Raw genomic sequence first — 20857 nt, 5'->3', positions numbered from 1 at the left:
GGTTTCTTTCTGGTAGCAGGGGGGTGTTCCATTCTGATTGACCAGGCCTCTCAGGATCCCCTTGTCCTAGGTAGCCTCTGGATTGTGAGGCCTAATGCTTTCTTCTCGGGCTCTTTACTCATGTAGTATTTGTTTTGATCCTTACAGGGGTGGCGGAGGCTTTAGGTATCTACTACCACCGGAGGCCTTGTACTGCTAATCCTGGCACCTGCCGTTTCTGCCCAGTGCCTCTGGGAAGCTCTGAAGCCACCTGTCTTCTGTTGAATGGGTTCCTGGGGGCCAGGGGTCTCATACAGTTTATACTTATCTTCAGCAGACAAGGTCAGCATGGTCACAATAGGCTGACTGACAAGAGGGTTTACTGAATCTTACTTCTGGGTCCATGGGGCTTTGAAAGTCAATAATCGCCCCCCAACTTGGTAAGCAAATCCCTCCCCAGCAGCGGGCAGGGCATTCTGGTATGACCAGAAAGGAGTGCTGTACTTTTCCCCTCCCAGGTCCATTGTCCTTTTAGGTTGTCCATGACCTATGCTGGCATCCATTTGCCCCCTGGACCAAGGATTTTTTGTTTGAGAGGGGGCCCAGCGGGTCTGCCGAGGAGGAGTAAACCGCTCCTGTATCAGCCTCAAAGTAGACTGGTGTCCCCTCCACATTGAATGTTACCCTGAGTTCGGGGAGGGGGTTCGAACTCCGATGCCCCTAATCTCCTAGGGCAAGGATTTCCTCAGTCTTCTTTTTTCTTCTTCTTAGGGCAATCCCTGACCCAGTGTCCTTCTTCTTTACAGTAGGCACACTGGTTAGGTCCTAATTTTGGTTTTTGTTTGGGCCCGAGGTACTATGCTTTCCTCTTCTATCTTGTTTCTCTACTACGGTAGCCAAAATCTTTGTTAACTCTTTATTTCTCCGTTTATCTCGCTTATTTTCCTATTCCTCACGTTCTTTTTCTAATCTTTGCTCCTTTTCCTCTGCTGTCTCTCTTTATTAGTATACCTTATCAGCTTCCTTGACTAAATCTCTCAAGAGCCATGTCCTGTAACCCATCCATCCTCTGGAGTTTCCTCCGAATATCAGTAGCTGACTGTCCTATAAAAGCCATAGCCAGTGCCCTTCTCTGTTCTTCAGACTCAGGGTCGAAAGGGGTATACCTCCTATAGGCTTCTATTAGTCTCTCTAGGAATCTGGATGGGGATTCCTCTGGCCCTTGAATTACTTCCCTTACTTTTAGCCAAATTAGTGGGGCATCTCGCCGCCACTCAGAGACCCATCATCAGAGTCTGGCGATAGAGTAAGAGTCGCTGCCTACCTTCAGGTGTATTAGGGTCCCAGTTAGGCCGCCTCAGGGGAAAAGCCTCATCTATAAGGTTGGGGAGTTGAGTAGGACGACCATCAGGTCCAGGAACCAATTTCCTGGCCTCGAGGAGAATTCGGTCTCTTTCTTCGGAGGTGAAGAGGATACCTAAGAGCTGCTGGCAGTCATCCCAAGTGGGCTGATGGGAAAACATAAGAGACTCAAGAAGGTCAGTAAGTTTGACAGGGTCCTCTGAAAAAGGTGGATTATTGTTTTTCCAATTATATAGGTCTGAGGAGGAGAAGGGCCAATACTGAAGTGCCGGCATGTTTCCCCCTTGGTCGTCAGGGACAGGGGGTCCGAAAGGCCGAAGGGGCAGGGTGACGGCCACGTCATCTGGGGTTTGTGCTCTCCGGCTCCGGGTACCTTGGGCTGGACCCTCTCCTGATGGTCCCCGTTCATTCTGATGTGGGGCCCCAAGCTGGGAACCAGCAGCACCGGCAGGGACATCCCTGGGATAGGGAGGCGGGAGTCCCGAATCAAAAAGAATAAGGTCAGTTTGAGATTCAGGGAGAACAGAGGAGGGAAGGGGTGGATACAGGGATGAAGTAAGGCACCGTTGGCTCCGAAGGTTTGAGTGGAAGCATAGAGCAGATGTCTGGATGAGTTAGAGCAGGTCTGGGAGTGCCCGGAGTGGTGGAGAGGGTTGTTGGGAGGGAGGGTGCAGGGGGAGGAAGGAAAGGTTGGATCCAAGGAGAAGGGTCGTCGGCCAGGTCTTCCCAAACCCAAATATAAGGCTGTTGATCGGGACGGCCATGAGGTCCTGGACTGAAGACAACTGCTTTAACCGCCTTTATGGTGTCTTTGTGGAAGGTTCCAGTGGTTGGCCAACCTACTCCGAAGGTGGGCCACTCGGAGGTACAGAAAGTTTGCCACTTGTGCTTCTTAACAAGAAGAGACAGATTATGAGCTCGGGCATTAACCTCAGACCAATGAGACAGAGTCAGGGACAGTGGGGTGGAAGCTCCTTGTCCCATTTTAATTTCAAAGAGATAAAAAGACAGAAAGAAGGCAACAAATAAGACACTGACAAAAACAAACAGACAAAGCCGGCTGCGCTGCGAACGGCAAAATAATACTAAAAACAAATCTAACGGTCCAGACCTACGAGCTCGATTGGAAACTGGCAACAAATTTACAGATTCTGTCTGAGACAGCAGATGGACTTCCAAGCGTCCTTGGTTGCCCTCACACTCCAGGGCGTCCCTCAGAGTCGTGGCCTGCGACCCCCTGACACGTCTGTCGGTCGCAGCCAGAAGGGACTCACGTCCCGTCCTGACAGCCACCGCCAGTTTCACTCATCAGACGTCAGGCGTCCCGTGGTCTATGAAGATACTGAATCTCGGTGGAACCTCCAAATGTTGACCGAGGATGCACCAACAGAATTCTAGACTCAGGGTAAAACAACGGAAAAGTTTATTACACTCGTGAGCGGGCCCAAGGCAAGGAGATGGCCAAGAGCCCTGAGCAACTTCAGCAGGCAAGTTTTATACTTAATTTCAGGGAGGGGAGTTGTAACGGTTCTCAGGGTGATTGATTGCCTCAGATGCTTGCGGCCTTGCCTTTCTGATAAGCCCCTAATCAAACACCAGATGCCTGCGGCTTCTTCAAGGAGCCTGGGCAAACATCTAGGGGCCAGGTGGGCCAGTTATTGTTTTACAAGCCAAGATGAGTTAAGCAAAGATCAGACGGAAAAGATCAGACGGAATCCACTGTTACACTGACTAGACAAAATTATGAAACAGAATAAAATGCCCAGTAATACACACACACCTATATGGAAATTTTGTCTAATAGAGATGTTCTTTTAGTTGTGTGAAAAAAATACACATTATAAAATGAATACTGTGAAAAAAGCAAATAGATAGAAAAAAATATTGGAACCCTATATCATGCTCTTGACTCAACTCAATTCCTTACAAGTTTTAATAACTACTCATTACTACTATAAAACACAGACTTACCTAAAACATAGGATACAAAGAGATTGAAAGTGAAAGAATGGAAGAGGACACACAGGTAGTTCAAAAGTAGGTTTACAGTTTTGAGTATGTCAAACAGTTATTTGTGGGAATACTATTTATAAACTATTATATTTTTTCCATACAAACAAATGTAAACTTACTTTTGCTTCATATTGTATTACATGCAAATATAAACCAATTTAAAATTTTAGATAATGACATATAGTATGCTTGAGAGCAAAAAGCATTAATAGAAATGAAGAGCCCTGGCTGGTTGCCTCAGTGGGAGAGTATTGGCCCAGTGTGTGGATATCCCAGGTTCGATTCCCAGTCAGGGCACATAGGATGTTGGGCAAATAAGTTTGTAAAATGTGTTTTTTCAGTTTGCTTGTTTATTTTTTGCATTGACCTGGGCAATGTCAGGCCTTTTTATTCTGTGAAAGGCAGTGATGCTTGCCCTCAGGGCGGCACATTGCAAATTGCAGATTATCTTCCTGCTTGGGAGGGGCCATTGTATAGCTAATGTTTGTTGGAGAAGGGATTTTTTTCCCCAGCCTGGATTTTGCAGGAAGAGAAGAAGGAATACAGAGGTGGAACCAGAGCTGAGGCTGGTGGAGGCCTTTGATTCCAGGAGAAACCAGAGAAGATTTTCCAGGTTGTAGAACCAAAGAATGTGTCAGGGCTTTGGGAGCTCTGAATGACAGGGAAGCAGTCTTCCCTGCCTGTTTACTCATCTCCTCGTATGAGACTTTAATAAACAAAATGGCCTGCCATTTTTTGGCTCCACTGTTTCTTTACCATCTGCTTGAATCCAATGAGAACCTGCATGGTCATGATGGCAGTGGTCACTGGCTATACACAGGAGAATCACCCATCTGCTTCTCCAACCTCCCTTCTCACTTCTCTCTCTCTCTCTTCTCCTCCCTCAGACATGGCTCAATTGGAGTGAGTTGGCCCCAGGCACTGAGGATGGCTCCATGGCCTCTGCTTCAAGTGCTTAGAAGAGCTCAGTTGCTGAGCAGTGGAGCAATGCCTCACACGGGCAGAGCATTGCTTCCTAGTGAGCCTGCCAAGTGGATTCTGGTCAGGCAGTATGTGGGAGTCTGTCTCTACCTCCCCTCCTATCAATGAATAAATAAATTAATTAATTAATTAAGATTACTTCATATCAGTAATTTAAGTTTACTAGGAAATTTCAAATTTGCACATAACATCAATTCCAATTGTTTCAAACAGAGCTATAAGAAAAATAAACAATTTTATAATCATTACTGATTTAACACAATACCTCTCTTCTCCAGGACTGAGCATAACCCTTTCAGAAACAATAGATTACTATAAAAAAAATAAAAAACCAGCAAGGATATGCAAAAACTTAACATGAAGTGCAAATTGGAGTGAACATTTGTAGTGACCCTCTGTACCCGTTTCTGCCAACCTGCACTGAAGTGTGATTTCCCAGTCACTTAGAGCAGTTTTAAAAGAGACCATATTGTGCTATTAAGCAGGTTTCAACACACTTCCAAGAGCTGAAATTATATATTCTTTTTCTTGTTGTAGTTAACCTAGAGATCATTAATAAAGGGTAACTAGAATATCATATTTAGAAGTCATGACAGATACACTGCTCACAAAAATGAGGGGATCAGGGAATGTGCAGATATTCCAGTATGTTCAGCCTTTTGTATAGTGCATTTCCACCAATGAGATAAAAGTTGTTTTGCATCTAATTTGCATAATAAAACAACTTTCTTTGACTTGTCATTTGCTTTTCTAATGTTTAATAAAAAAATCAAATTTTTTTGTCACTTCATATTCATTTTGAATTATCACCTAATTTTTGTGAGCAGTGTATTTCTAAATAAGCTACTAAATAAAGAGTAATAAAAATAAAAGTTAACAAAACTTATAGGAGAATGTACATCCTTAAATGTAAATTAGAGAAAAAAGCTGAAAATTCACAATTTTTGCATTCTTCTTAACAACCTAGAATAGTTAATTAGATCCACAAAATGTAGAAATGTGCTCCTATGCTTGTCTAGAAGAGTATATACTTAAAACTATAGCAGTTCATACCTCTTGGGGTAGGATTTTGATTTTAATATTTTTGTATTGTTTAAGTAAGCTGTAACAACAAAAATTATATTTTGGGCAAAAGTGTACTATTTTTTCCCAAGGGAGGAAAACATATAATTCAAAACCTAAACTGTCCAGAGTGTTATGGTGACACGACCAGAAGCCTTTCCTCTGCTCACGCATCCTGGTCTCTTGTCAGTCGCAGGGCAAGAAAACCTCTTTCTAATATTTTAGTCCAAAGTGACTGCTTTTTTTCTAACTTGCAATTCTTCATGTGCACTTGCAGCAGTTCCCATAGAGTGAGCTCCTAACATTTGGGCATCTGGAATTTATCTGAGCCTGGATCTGCCATTTACAAGCTATGTTCCTTTGGACACAGAACAATTGTCTCCTAGTCTTCAGTTCCTCACTTGTAAGATTTGCCATTTTTAAAGCACACTCCTAAAAGGCTTAGGCTTAGGCCTCAGCTCTGCTTCCCAAAATGCTGAGATATCGGATATCACAGTGCTCGAGTTCACTGGAACCAAAAGCAGTGCACTGCCAGGTCCAGTGGCCGATCCAGAGGATGATCTCAGAATAAGTGGTCCCACAGGAAGTGCTCACCTCATTTCCTCAGCACCCCTGGCCTGACTTGTAGCCTCAGCCACTCACCCAGGCCCCTACCCATTCTTCACATCCTGCCCTCCCCTTACTGTCACCTCAAACCCTTTCTACTGCTCCCCTCACACTTCAGGATGGGACAGGTGGCCACTACTTCATGCCTGCCGGACACTTGCCTCACTTCTGGGACACCTGTGCAGTCTCCAGGTAGGCCACATACCTCCCTTATGTCCGCACCTCTGCTCCCCACAGGTCCAACTGCCTCTCGCCTACAGTCCCAGCCTGCCCCACACCCTGCTTTAGGATACCTCACTTCCTGTTTGCCAGGTCACTGGCCTCACACCTTGACTGCACCTCTGTCCTCAAGAGAGGCCATGCTGCTTGAATTTAATCTGTGACCTACTCCTTGCCTCAATCCCCATGCTATTTGTTATATAGTGCACACTTTTTAAACTGATTTAAGGGGACAACTTTATACAAAACTGACCTGTGGATTTCAGTCTATTACTAAAGCTTCTAGTCTTTTCCATCAATTTCTCTATTGGGAAGCAGTACACTCCCAACTCCAGTATGAAAGAGGTGCTCACAAACAGTAATGCCAGCAGAACCAGGAGGCTATCCCCGGGACACCAGTGTTGAGGATATGCTCACTTGAAACAGCCTGAAGAAACAGCCCACATAACAGGGTGAATAGGGGGTATATAAGAAAACTCTGAACTACTTTTCAGGTTTCCTGATTCATAATAAGTACACCCCCAAATCAAAACTCATGCAGTGTTAGAAAGTTCTTTGATTTGTTCTCTAGACAGTAGGAATAGAGGTTCCTGCCAAATTACCTCTGAGTCTTGTGAGTTTGGGTAAATATTCTACCTAAGAGAATAGTGAGTTCTGTTACATGAACTGTGGATTCTGTCACTATGGAGAGGAGTCCCACATGAGAGACTAGTGGGTCCCCTGCTACATTGACTTTGGGTCCTACGGTTATGTGTATTTAAGTCATCCTGATCTAGGAATGATAGAAGGTGCTTTGGAGATTGATACTGTCCTAGACAAATGGTAACAGCTGATGCTTAGTAAATAGGTGCTATTCCCAAGATGTGCACTAGATGGCAAGCTAAAAAGAGCATTTCCTGGCATTATTCTTCTGAATGTGTGTAGGGTTCCACAGCAACAGCATAGAGTACTGTCACATCAGTTCTACATCCTTTGAGTTTTGGGAGGAGTGTTACCTGAGAGAATGCAGAGCCCTAACATATATCTGGGCCCTGTCATTATGTGTAGAGGTCCCACCTGAAAGAGGATGGGGTCCTTTGACATCATCTCTAAGTCATATAATTATCTGGAGGAGTCCAACCTAAGAATTTATGGGGAGCTGTGAGGTTAGCTCTGAGTCCTGTAAGTGTAGAAAGGGTCAAACATGACAGTGGGGTGTCCAGTCATTACAGCTCTTAGTTCTATGAGTATTGGCACCAGATTAATATATGGTTATCACATCTTTGGATTTTAGGATTGAGATTTTTTTCTTTAGTAATCAAAGAGCTGATTAAAACATATAAAACAGCCTGATCAAGTGGTGGAGTGGTAGATTGAGTGTTGACCTTGGACACGGAAGACACAGGTTTGAAACCCCAAGGTTGCCAGCTTGAGTGCAGGCTCACCAGCTTGAGCACAGGGTCACCGGCTTGAGTGTGGGATCATAGATATGACCCCATGGTTGCTGGTTTGAGCCCAAAGGTCACTCATTGGCTTGAAGCCCAAGGTCACTGGCTTGAAGCCCAGGGTCACTGGTGTGAGCAATGGGTCGCTGACTCTGCTGTAACCCCCCCCCCCCCCCCGTCAAGGCACATATGAGAAAGCAATCAAGGAACAACTAAGATGCTGCAACTATGGATTGGTGCTTCTCATCTCTCTTCCTTCCTGTTTATCTGTCCCAGTTTGTCTGTCTCTCTCTCACTCACAAAACAAACAAACAAACAAAACAAAACAAGAAAGGCATACTTAATAGATCTAGAACAAATATTCCAAAAATTTATGTGGAACCAAAAAAAGAACCTGAATAGTCTCAGCCATCTTGAAAATGAAAAACAAAGCAGGAGGGATCATGCTTCCTGATATCAAGTTATACTACAAGGCCATAGTAATCAAAACAGTCGGGTACTGGCATAAGAACATGGATACAGATGAATGAAATAGAACAGAGAACCCAGAAATAAACCCACGCCTTTATGGTCAATTAATATTTGACAAAGGAGACAAGAATATACAATGGATAAAAGTAGTCTCTTTAATAAATAGTGCTGGAGGGGCCCTGGCCGGTTGGCTCAGCGGTAGAGCGTCGGCCTGCCATGTGGGGGACCCGGGTTCGATTCCTGGCCAGGACACATAGGAGAAGCGCCCATTTGCTTCTCCACCCCCCTCCCTCCTTCCTCTCTGTCTCTCTCTTCCTCTCCCGCAGCCAAGGCTCCATTGGAGCAAAGATGGCCCGGGCTCTGGGGATGGCTCCTTGGCCTCTGCCCCAGGCGCTAGAGTGGCTCTGGTCGTGGCAGAGCGACGTCCCGGAGGGGCAGAGCATCGCCCCTGGTGGGCGTGCCAGGTGGATCCCGGTCGGGCACATGCGGGAGTTTGTCTGACTGTCTCTCCCCATTTCTGCCTTCAGAAAAAAAAAAAATGGTGCTGGAAAAATTGGACAGGTACATGAAAAAATAATGAAACTAGACCACCAACTTACACCATTCACAAAAAAAAATTAGAATGAATAAAAGACTTAAATGTAAGTTGTGAAACCATAAAGATCCTATTCTGGAAGAAAACAGAGGCAGTAGACTCTGAGACATCTTCGAAACAATATTTTTCTTGACATATTTCCTCATGCAAGGGAAATAAAGGCCAAAATAAACAAACGGAATTATATCAAACTAAAATGCTTTTGCATAGGAAAGGAAACCATCAACAAACTGAAAAGACAACCACTGAATGGGAGAACATATTTATTGATCCATTTGATAATTTATAAAGAACTTATAAAACTCAAAACCAGGACGGTAAACAGTCTAATAAAAAAAATGGGCAAAGGGCCTGACCTGTGGTGGCACAGTGGATAAAGTGTCGACCTAGAATGCTGAGGTTGCCGGTTTGAAACCTCTGGCTTGCCTGGTCAAGGCACATATGGAAGTTGCTTCCTGCTCCTCCCCCTTTCTCTTTCTTTTCCTCACCTCCCCTCTAAAAATGAATAAAATTTTTTTTAATTGGGCAAAGAACCTGAAGAGACACTTCTCCAAAGAGGACAGAGAGGTTGCCAATAGGCATATACAAAAGTAATCGACCATCACTAATCATCAGAGAAATGTAAATTAAAACCATAATGAGATATCAGCTCACCCCTGCCAGAATGGCTATCATTAACAAATCAATAAACAAGTGCTGGTGAGGGTGTGGAGAAAAGGGAACCCTCCTGCACTGCTGGTTGGAATGCACTTATGCAGCCACTGTGAAAAACAGTAGCATGTCCTCAAAAAATTAAAAATGGAATTGCCTTATGACCAACCAAGCTATCCCAAATCTAGAAATATATACTAAGAATCCTGAAACACTGATTCAAAAGAAGATATGCACCCCATGTTCATTGCAGCACTGTTTGCAATAGCCAAGATCTGGAAACAGCCCAAGTGTCCGTCAATGGATGAGTGGATTAAAAAGCTTGAGGTACATTTACACAATGGAATACTACTCGGCCATAAAAAAGATGGAAGTCTTACCTTTTGTGACAGCATGGATGGACCTGGAGATTATTATGCTAAGTGAAATAAACCAGGCAGAGAAAGACAAACACCATATGATCTCACTTATATGTGGAATATAATGAACACAATAAGCTGAGGAACAAAATAGAAACAGAGTCAGGGTCACAAGGAATAGTTGGACATTTGTCAGAGGGAAGGGGGAAGAGGAGACAGGGTCAAAAGAGGGGGAAGGGATTAGCCAAATTATATATACATAACACTTACATACAGACAACAGGGTAGTAACAGCCAGAAGGAAAGTGGAGTGGAGGTAGGGGAGAGAGGGCAAAGGGAGGAAATGGGGGAGGAAAGAGACTTTGCATAGGGTAGGGGGGGATGTGTAGAAGGTGTTATAGTGAGTGGGACACTGGAAACAATGCCAACACAATAAATTAAAATTTAAATAAAAATATACTTACTATCGCTCCAAAAACTTACTTATGTATCAATCTAATAAAAATGTATAGGATTTGTACACTTAAAATTCAGATGCGAAACCTGTGTAAGAATAAAGTGCTCATGGTGAACACAGGACCCCTGTTGTCTGGAGGCTGATTTGGGAAAATCGTTTTGACTTATTTTGTATGCTCAGAAGTAGGAGAAAAAATTGGCCTTAGCCAAAGAGTTGAGAAACACTGGTATTTATTGGTGAGGGTCAAATAAGAAGAGGAGTGACAGTCTAGCCAACAGTAGATGATGACTAAAGAATTGCAGTTAAGCCTGGCCTGCGGTGGTACAGAGAATAAAGTGTCAACCTGGAATCCTGAGGTCATTAGTTCAAAACCCTGGGGCTTGCCTGGTCAAGGCACACACAACAACCAATCAATGAACAACTACAGTGGTACCTTGACACACGAGTTTAATTAGTTTCATGGCCAAGCTTGTGACTCAATTTCCTCGTGTGTCAAATCAAATTTCTCCATTTAAATTAATGGGAATACAATTAATCTGTTCTGGCCCCCAAATACCACACTAATTTTTTACATGCTTTTAAATAAGAAAATGTACTTTATAAATAACAAATACATATATATACACATAATAAGAGAGAATGTAAAGAAATAAACTGGTTTATGAAGTGTATTTACCTTCAAGGTCAGGCAAAGATGCTGGCAGAGGGGGAGGAGACTGGTAGAGGAAGTTTTCATTTCATGTGCTATCACTTAACATAACTTCCTCTCTACATATTTAATGCTACATTTAATTGCAAAATTTAACTTATACACTGTGTATGATATGTAACTTTATTGCTAAACTTAATTGCCATTTTTTACTTTGCTTAATCATCATTGTGTGGCTTCCTTCTCCTTCCCCACCTCTGCTTTTTTCAAAACATTTTGGTGTGGAAACCCCTCCTTCAGCTATATTAGCATAACAATGGCCCTTCCCAAGCAAGAAGGTAATTAGCAATTTCACAGACAGCTGCCCAGAACCATTTTTAACAATAAGTGAGCAAACTCAGGAAATACAAATTTTACAAACTCATTTGCCCAACATCACTGACATTTGGCTTTTTTGCCATACTTTCCTCACTTTTACTTCGAAGCTGTTTCAACAAAAACCTTTCCATGGAAATTTGTTTCTTCCTCCCTTTCAGAACATTTGGCAGGCTATCTAGTGGAGGGTGGTAGAAGCTCGTGATTCAAATATCCGCTTATGACTTAAAGCAAAAAAATCTCGCAAGTGACTGCTCGGTTCTCAAATTGCTTGTGATTTAAAGTGCTCATGTGTCAAGGTACCACTGTAAAGTGAAACTATGAGTTGATGCTTCTCACTGCCCCTTGCTCCTCTCTATGTAAAATCAATAAATGAAAAGTTTTTATTATACGAAGTGAAATAAGTAAATCAGAAAAAACCAGGAACTGCATTATTCCATACGTAGGTGGGACATAAAAGTGAGACTAAGAGACATTGATAAGAGTGTGGTGGTTATGGGGGGAGGGGGAAAGGGAGAGGGAAAGGGGGAGGGGGAGGGGCACAAAGAAAACTAGATAGAAAGTGACAGAGGACAATCTGACTTTGGGTGATGGGTATGCAACATAATTGAATGACAAGATAACCTGGACATGTTATCTTTGAATATATGTATCCTGATTTATTGATGTTGCCCCATTAAAAAAAATAAAATTATTTAAAAAAATAAATAAATAAATAAATAAAAAGTTTTTAAAAAAGAATTCCAGTTAAGTAATACATTAGATAAAGTCAGATTTTCTCTTAACAACTTAGGATCATATTTTCAAAGCAATGCTGGTAAATTAATTTCACAGCTCATTAACTGAGAAGCAGCTGTTAGTCTTACTTTTTGGTGATAAAAATTTAACCTCCTGTACTAAAATAGGGTCTATAATAAATGCAATAATTGGCGTAATGTTGGATTGAATCTACCAGAAAGTAATCATCCCCAATTAAATTCTAATTTATACAGTGTGTCCGTAAAGTCATGGTGCACTTTTGACCGGTCACAGGAAAGCAACAAAAGATGATAGAAATGTGAAATCTACACCAAATAAAACGAAAACCCTCCCAGTTTCTGTAGGATGATGTGGCAGCATGTGCACATGTGCAGATGATGACGTAACGCCATGTGTACAGCGGAGCAGCCCACAGCCATGACAGTCGAGATGTGGACAGTACAAAGGAAAGTTCAATGTGTTCTGTGGCTCGCTAAATTTGAATCCGTGACCAAAGTGCAATGTGAATATCGGCGCATTTATAACAAAGCGCCACCACATAGGAATAACATTACTTGGTGGGATATAAGCAGTTGAAGGAAACAGTAGTTTGGTGGAGAAACCCCATTCTGGTAGGACATCAGTCAGTGATGAGTCTGTAGAGGCTATACGGGATAGCTACCTAAAGAGCCCTAAAATATCTGTGCATGAGCCCACATCAAACTGCACTGAATAGCTATGAAACTGGGAGAGTTTTCCTTTTATTTGGTGCAGATTTCACATTTCTATTATCTTTTGTTGCTTTCCTGTGACCAGTCAAAAGTGCACCATGACTTTACGGACACACTGCAGAATTTGTTACAATAAGGTTTGTTGTAGCACACTTGGTGCTGAACATGTTTTTAGATGTAAACAAAAGGCAGAAACCATAGGCTGGATCAAAAACATGAATCTAGTGTGTTCCAAAAGGAAAATTTATTTTAAAAACTCCTGAGTGCAGGCGGGCTGAGACCAGCAGAGGGTGTCAGCCCAGAACTGCAGGAGAGTGGTAAATATAGGGGCTGGGGGTGGATTAACATATCCTGGTTTATGGCCTTGGTCATTGAGTTGATGAAGAGCAGGAAGAGGGGGATTCAGCTGCAGTAACATCTCCTCCACAAGTTCTTCTGATGTAGCACATGCCTAATCAGCGTGGTCCTATCTGGTGTGCCTGGTAAATCTTCAAGACAGCTGGGGTCAGGTGTCTCCCAGAAACAGCCAAGTCCTGGCACTCTTGGGAATTATCTATAAAATTTTTCACACAGACTCTGTTTTCTTTAGGATACAAAGATTTAAGATTCTTGATTTAACTCCTTTCAAGATGGGCTGTCTTCTTTCTTATCCTTAAGGTCAGGTTCCTCCCAAATGTTTGTTCCCAAGGACACTTCCCAGATCCTGTTGTGAAAATAAACATCTTGCTGTATCTCAAAGGGGAGGCTAGGAAACTTTTGAGAGAGAGAGAATAGCAAGCAAATAAACTTTAACCTTACAGTGGGGGGTGAGAATGTTCTGTTTTGAGCCCTTCTTCCTCCTTTGGGCCTGTATTGTTCTAGGGATGGTAGCTGATTACTCAGTTTATCTATCAGAAAATGTATGCATTTTTCTTCTTTTTTCTTTTTAGCGAGAGACACAGAGAGAGGGACAGACAGACAGGAAGGAAGAAAAATGAGAGGCATCAATTCTTTGTTGCGGCACCTTAGTCGTTCATTGGTTGCTTTCTCATATGTGCTGTAACCAGGGGGCTCCAGCAGAGCCAGTTACCCCTTGCTCAAGCCAGCGACCTTGGGTTTCAAGCCAGCGACCTTTGGGCTCGAGCAAGTGACCACGAGGTCATGTCTGTGATCCCATGCTCAAGCCAAAACCCCAGACCCAAGCTGGTGAGCCCACACTCAAGGTTTTGAACCCATGTCCCCTGCATCCCAGTCCAACACTCTATCCACTGTGCCACTGCCTGGTTAGTCCTAATTTGGTTTAATTCACGAATTCAACATATATGAATTAAGTTCCAGTGGGAACTGGGCACTATTCTGGTTGCTGGATTTACAGCAGCAATAAGTGGTTGGACCAGGCCCTATTCTAGTCAAGCTCGAGAAACACTTATGAGTGAACATGTAAACATTACATGACTTCAATCTAAGTAACACTCCCAGAAAATAAAAAGGAACATTGTTGGACAAATATGTTTGTAAATATGATATATATGTTTGCACTGGGTGTGGGGGACAGGCTGTAAGCAGGTAGGGTGGTTATAGCCTAAGGCTTAGTTATAAGACTAAGCTTTTCCTCACACCCTTGACTGTTGCATGATGTAGGTGGTGCACTCTCATGAGGAATCCCATTATGCCTCAGATAAGTGACTTTGTATCACAGACTTCCTTGTTTGTATATTGGATTAAAGGTTTTGATTTCTACACTATAAAGTGGGGCAGACCAGGAGCTTGCTCTCTCTCAGTTCCTGCTATCACCATTGCACGGTCCTCCATGATCCCTTGCCCTTCATGGGAAAAGCTGGTTTTCTGCTTTTCCCTTGTTTTTTCTTGTGGTTTGCCTGTCTTGGTGAGACACCAATAAACAGAATGGCCCACCATCCTCGGATTCTGCCATTTCTTTACCGTCTGCCCGAATCCAACAGGAACCTGCATGTGAATGGCCACGATGGCGGCTCTTGGCCATACAACTGGTGTAGTTTATGGCAGGATTCGAAGATCAGTATGGGGCTGCCACCCTTGAGGGGTGGAGTAAAGGACTGGTTGCTGCTCTGGCTCCCCATGGCTGTCCTTTTAGGGGCCATGGGCTATGTTTTTTACTCAAGAGGAAACCAGAAGTTCTGTGCTAAAAGCTGCCCGAGTATGAATTGTAAAAGCTTCAGTATGAATAGCAAATCGAACGGCAGAAAAGGCTGGAATTAGAGTGAGCACTGGAGAAGGAATTACAGGTTCATGAGTTGCAGTTTGCCCAGGAAGCCGAACATTTACACTGGTGGATTCAAGAGCTCGAATCTCAGCTTCTGGCCAAAAGCCAGCAGCCACAGGAGCCTAAACGGTCACCAAAGGAGCAGCAGCATTCGTGCCAGTGGATTGGCTTTGAGTCAGCAGGAGCAGGTGCTTGCAACTCCTCTTCTGAGGATGAGAAGGCTCAGGCTGAAGCTGCCATTTGCACACTGAGAGCCCAACCAGTGGTCGCCAAGAAGGTAAAACCCAGCAACAAAGAGTCCCTCAGGGGCAGCCACAGCCTCCTGCCCAGGTAATGGAACACTCTGTGGTCCAGCCCTATACCCAGGCAGAGCTGATGGAGTTGGGGGCACAATTTAGGCAGAAACCTACTGAATCCCTGGTAGCCTGGTCACTATGATTATGGGACATAGGGGTGGATGGCATCATGCTCTCTGGAACAGAGATGGAGAAATTGGCCGCCATTACCACACACTCTTCCTTGAGGCAGTGTCTTCAGAACTGCCATGGCAACCCAGGAGACCATACCCTATTAGAATGGGTCATGCCTGCCATTCGTATGGTCTTGCAGAATGCTGGAGAGTTGCCAGGGGCAATGAGTCGGTGGCAGTGCTATAGTGAGTTAGTAAAGATCCTTCGGGAACTAGGTATGAAGAATGCTGTTTTCAACCCTGGGTCCCATGGGCCAGACAAGGAAGTGTTTATGGCAAAAATGAGGGAATTTGTCCTTGCTAGTGCCCCATCAGCCCTTTTTGGGTCACTTGTGGCTATCTTGGGCCCCTATGTGGGGTAGTCCATCAATGCAGTTACACAGATGGTAGCAGATTTGGGAGAGCTGGAGGCCGCTCGGGATCATAAAGCAGTGAGGGCTGCTGCCTATGTTGTCATCCCCCCCCCCCCAACTAACAAGAAAAACAGGCCTATAAAGGTTACCCGAACACAGATGTGGGTAGATTTGCTTGCAGCTGGAGCAGATAAGGGGAAATTGGATGGCCAGTCTAATAAAATTCTTTTGGAGCTTTAGTGGCAGCTTAAACCAGAACTGAGACGAAAGGCCCCAGCAGCTACCAATAAAATGTTTGGTGCCGCTGACAGCTCTCTCATTTCACCCATAGCTTTTGATTTGTTAATCCTATTGTTGTAGTTGGTACTGTTTCTGTTTATGCAATGTACCTTACTCCTTGCACAGTGACCATCATAGAAGATACCTCTGGTTTAGATTGTGAAGCGAGGAAAAGGAGTGGAATGTTGGTCAAATAAATTTGTAAATATGATATATATGTTTGCTCGCTTATAGTTTGCATTGGGTGTGGGGGACAGGCTGTAAACAGGCAGGATGATTATAGCCTAAGGCTTAGTTTTAAGTCTAAGCTTTTCCCCACACCCTTGACTGATTGCATGATGTGGGGTGGTGCACTCTCATGAAGAATCCCATTATGCCTCAGTAAGTGACTTTGTATTAGAGACTACCTTGTTTGTATATTGGATTAAAGGTTTTGATTTCTACACTATAAAGTGGGGCAGACCAGGAGCTTGCTCTCTCTCGGTTCCTGCTATCACCATTGCAGGGGCCTCCATGATCCCTTGCCTTTCATGGGAAAAGCTGGTTTTCTGCTTTTCCCTTGTTTTTTCTTGTGGTTTGCCTATCTTGGTGAGACACCAATAAACAGAATGGCCCACCATCCTCGGACTCTGCCATTTCTTTACCATCTGCCCGAGTCCAATGGGAACCTGCATGTGAATGGCCATGATAGTGGCTCCTGGCCTTACAGACATTAACAAGGGTTTTACCTGGAGTGGCTTTCTGGGAAGTGTTATAAAGTAATGCAGCCCAGATTCTGAAAGGCACTGTACCTCACTTCATCAAGTCCATGTAGAGACACTGTAAAGCCAGAAGCCACAGCCAGGGCCACTGTCACAGCAGCCCGGCCAGTGCAGGTTCGCATTGGATTCGGACAGTTGGTAAAGAAACAGCGGAGCCACAATCTGGTGGGCCATAGTCTTTAATTCTAGCTTGCATCCAGCGGGCAAGTAAAAACACACACTGGGGTCCAAAACCCACTCACATTCAGTGCTCACAAAGCCACTGACTTATCCGAGTTTCCTAGAATCAAAGGTTTCTAGCTCACCAGACTTATTCACCTCTGTTCCCCATCTCCTTCCTTATCCCAAATACAAACTCTATACAAACTGGCATCTCACTCAGCACTCCACCATCTTGGCTGCTTCTCCTGGCCTCCTCCACGTGGCCTTTCTCTGCTCTCCTCTGCTCTCTCTTCTAATGATAATCTCAGGAACCAAGAGGGCAAGCTCTCGCTCCATCCTCATTTTATAGTGTAGAAATCCAAACCCTTAATCCAATATACAAAATAGGGAAGTCTCTAATACAAAGTCACTTTCTGAGGCATGATTGGATTGTACCACCCCACATCAAAAAGGGTAGGAAAGGCTTAATCCCAAAACCAAGCCCCAGGCTACAAGGATTCTGCCTGCCTTTAGCCCACCCCAACACACATTAATATCACCTGGGCGACAGCCTCCTCGTGTTATCTTTAACAAAGTGAGCATAATACATTTTATCCGCCCAACAGACACCCAGTCCAGATGAATTTTGAAGAGTTTTATTGAAGGAAGAAATTTGTTAAATATGCTGGCTGCAAATGGCTGACACGGGGCATAGCAGGTCCAAATCGTGTGCACTGAGTATATTTCAGGGGCTGGTTGAATATACCCTTTGACCACATACATGTTGGGGGGCATGACAGCATGACACAATCATTAACAAGATGATAACATTTGACAAGATTTACATTACATTAACAAGATTAACATTTGTCTAGGGCAGTGGTCCCCAACCCCTGGGCCGAGGACCGGTACCGGTCCATGGGCCATTTGGTACCGGTCTGCAGAGAAAGAATAAATAACTTACATTATTTCTGTTTTATTTATATTTAAGTCTGAATGATGTTTTATTTTTTAAAAATGACCGGATTCCCTCTGCTACATCTAAGACTCACTCTTGACGCTTGTCTCGGTCACGTGATACATTTATCAGTCCTACCCTAGGCCGGTCCATGAAAATATTTTCTGACGTTAAACCGGTCCGTGGCCCAAAAAGGATTGTGGACCACTGGTCTAGGGGATTTACAAGAAACGTTAAAACTTTCAAGGTAATACAATCAAAGTCATTCACAAATCCCTTTAGTATCTATCTCTCCTCCTTTGCCTAGAGCAGGTGTCCCCAAACTACGCCTGTGGGCCGCATGCAGCCCCCTGAGGCCATTTATCCGTTCCCCGCCACAGTTTTGGAAGGGGCACCTCTTTCATCGGTGGTCAGTGAGAGGAGCACTGTACGTGGCGGCCCTCCAACGGTCTGAGGGACAGTGAACTGGCCCCCTGTGTAAAAAGTTTGAGGACCCCTGGCCTAGAGGTCCACATTAGTCTCTGATTCCAGGAAGGGAGGGAGAGCTAGGATCAGTGTAGGGTGGTACACTAAGTCTTGTCTCTTATTGCAAGCAAAAGGGAATTCCTCAGATAACCTTAATCCCTTCAGAGAACTTAAAACCAAATGACCCTAGTTGTCCTTGTAAGTCAGGAGACTTCTATATTCTTTTTCCTCCATTTTCCAAAGAAAGGACAGGAAAGCCTGACCTTTTCTCCCAGAATATTAATATTAATTTGCAGCTTTTTGGTACCTTACAACAGAAGAATGATTAAAATGACACTTGGGGTAAGTCAGCAGCCACGAAAGAGCCTGAGGGGCCCTATTCTGGGCTGAAGGAATAGTAGGAGCAAAGCGGCTGAGGTGGGGAAGTGCTTGGCATCTGAGGAAGTGGAGGACGGACAATATCATGAGACTTGGTGGCAAAGGGCAAGGACAGATGGGAAGTAGATGCCAAGGTATAAAGGTTATGCTTAGTGCACAGCGCTCTGCTGACTGCTCTGGTCAGGGGAGTGGATCATCTGGCCTCTGTTAGGAGTTAGGAAGGTCCTTCTGGCTGCCATGTAGACAAGGAGTTGGGCAAGGTGACCCCTTAGGAGGACCTTCTGGAGCCCGGGGCAAACAAGCTTGTGGTCAGGCCACATGGCGGTATGAAGGTAGAAGGTTGTGAATCTGAATTTGAGCTCTGCCCTCACAGTGGTGCTGCGGGACTGTAGGCAGGGCAGGCATGGGCTGAAGCAGCCACTGGAAGGAGGGGCAGTGACCGAGGCCAGGAAGCCTGGGGAGAAGAACAGGCTCCCAAGGGAGGTGTGCCCACGAGTCCCTCTCGTCATGGGTCAGGTGGGTGTGGTCACTTGGCCAGTTACACCAGTAATGGCAATCCCTCTAGTGCTCTTTCCTAAGCTCTTAAAGTGTGCCAGCCCTGCTAGCCCATGACCATCTGAGTGTCTCTTTACTCTGCACAATTGCAGTCCAGTGTGCATGGGGAGGTGGGGGGACATGCCATTAACATCCGTGCTTTACAGAGAAGCCACTACTCACTGCCTGCTTTTTCAGTTGTCAAACACCAGGGATGCTAGAGGATGTGCAGCAGCAGGCTCCACAACTCACCTCCACCTCGGAGAATGGGAAAGCCTAGCTGCGGTAGGAGGCAAGGACTTTTCTTGTTATTAGTGGTGTGGGAACAGTGGTCTAGTTATTGTCGGTGGAAGCCATACCTGTGAAAGCAGAGTCCCAACGAGTTCAAGAAAGGGACCCGAAAATGCAGGAGGAAAGGTAGGTGGGCAGGCCCATTCAACCAGCGTTTTTGTTGTCAGACCTTTCCTCTGCCACATAGGTGCCAGTATGGGCGGGGGCCGTCTGTATCTGTGAGGTTGCCAAAGGAGGGATGCACAAGGCCTGGTGGGTTTTATGAGAAGTTTATACATCTGCAAAGAGATGGGCCGAGATGCTAGGGGCATTCGCTAGGAGCTGCAGGAAGCGGGTGCCTGATACAGGGACTGCTGCAGGCATCTTCTGACTGGGCGTTGTGCACCTAGACACGCTCAGATGAGCAGATCCTGGTTTGTGGCCTCCATCACAGTGCGTTTTCCTTTTCCCAATCCTGAGGATCTTCCTGAAGCTTTTGTCCCAAGGATACATGCTCAGCTTTTGTTCCTAGTATTTCTATATTAGAAGTGCATGTTCTTTTGTAAGTTTTCTCGTGTTGCTTTCATTTTTCTTCAGTTACGGTTGTTTTCTAACTCAAGCAGTTAGCAGCCTGTCGGGTTTATTCAAAGTACGTTTTGTGAGTATTGAATGTGGAGATTTCCTGATGTACCTTCCATTCCTGATTTCCATTTCTACTGCAGTGGTGATAAACATGCTGTTTGTGACTGCTATCCTGTTAGATTTGGGAAGCTTGATTCATATCTTGAATTCAGTTCATTCAAAACCTGTTGCAAGAGGGCCTCTCTGCTGCCTCCTCGTGGAATCTTTGGAATGACACCTCAGTGCTTTGGAGCAGGATAAGATGTTAGCGTTAGTGATTTTTCCGAGGGAGGAGTCCAAATTGGCTGCCCATGTTCTTTAGAGACAAAGCTCTACACATTGAGCAACCCAGCCAGGGCCTGTTTGCTGTTCTTGATGCCTCAGCGTTTCTGCTGCTTATTTTAAGGCAGATTTTCTCTGATCTCCCCCCCCCCCCCCCACAGCCTTCCGTTCGTTTTCTTTCTAGCAGTGGTCTCCATTGGAAGTGATTTATTTTCTTACCGTGGGCACCTACGGTCCCTTCTGCATTTTCAGGTCCCTTTCTCAAACTTATTGGAACTCCACGTTAATATGTATGGCTTCTACTGATAATAACTAGACCACTGTTCCCACGCCGCTCATAACCAGAAAAGTCCTTGCCTCCTATTGCGCCCCCGGCTTTCCCGTTCTCCGAGGCAGAGGTGAGCCGAGGAGCCTCTCCCGGCACATTCTCTCTGAATCCCCGGCCAAGGCTGA

General features: G+C 44.6%; 1 pseudogene; it reads right to left on the bottom strand.

The window, feature by feature from the left end:
- Positions 1-397: 397 nt before the first annotated feature.
- Positions 398-2325, bottom strand: LOC136322405 (uncharacterized; annotated as a pseudogene).
- Between the last annotated feature and the right edge of the window lie 18532 nt (positions 2326-20857).

This window comes from Saccopteryx bilineata, chromosome 2 (assembly GCF_036850765.1).
Source record: "Saccopteryx bilineata isolate mSacBil1 chromosome 2, mSacBil1_pri_phased_curated, whole genome shotgun sequence".
Classification (NCBI taxonomy): Eukaryota; Metazoa; Chordata; class Mammalia; order Chiroptera; family Emballonuridae; genus Saccopteryx; species Saccopteryx bilineata.
Note: the sequence above shows the minus strand (reverse complement) of the source record. Positions and strands in the feature narration are given on the sequence as shown.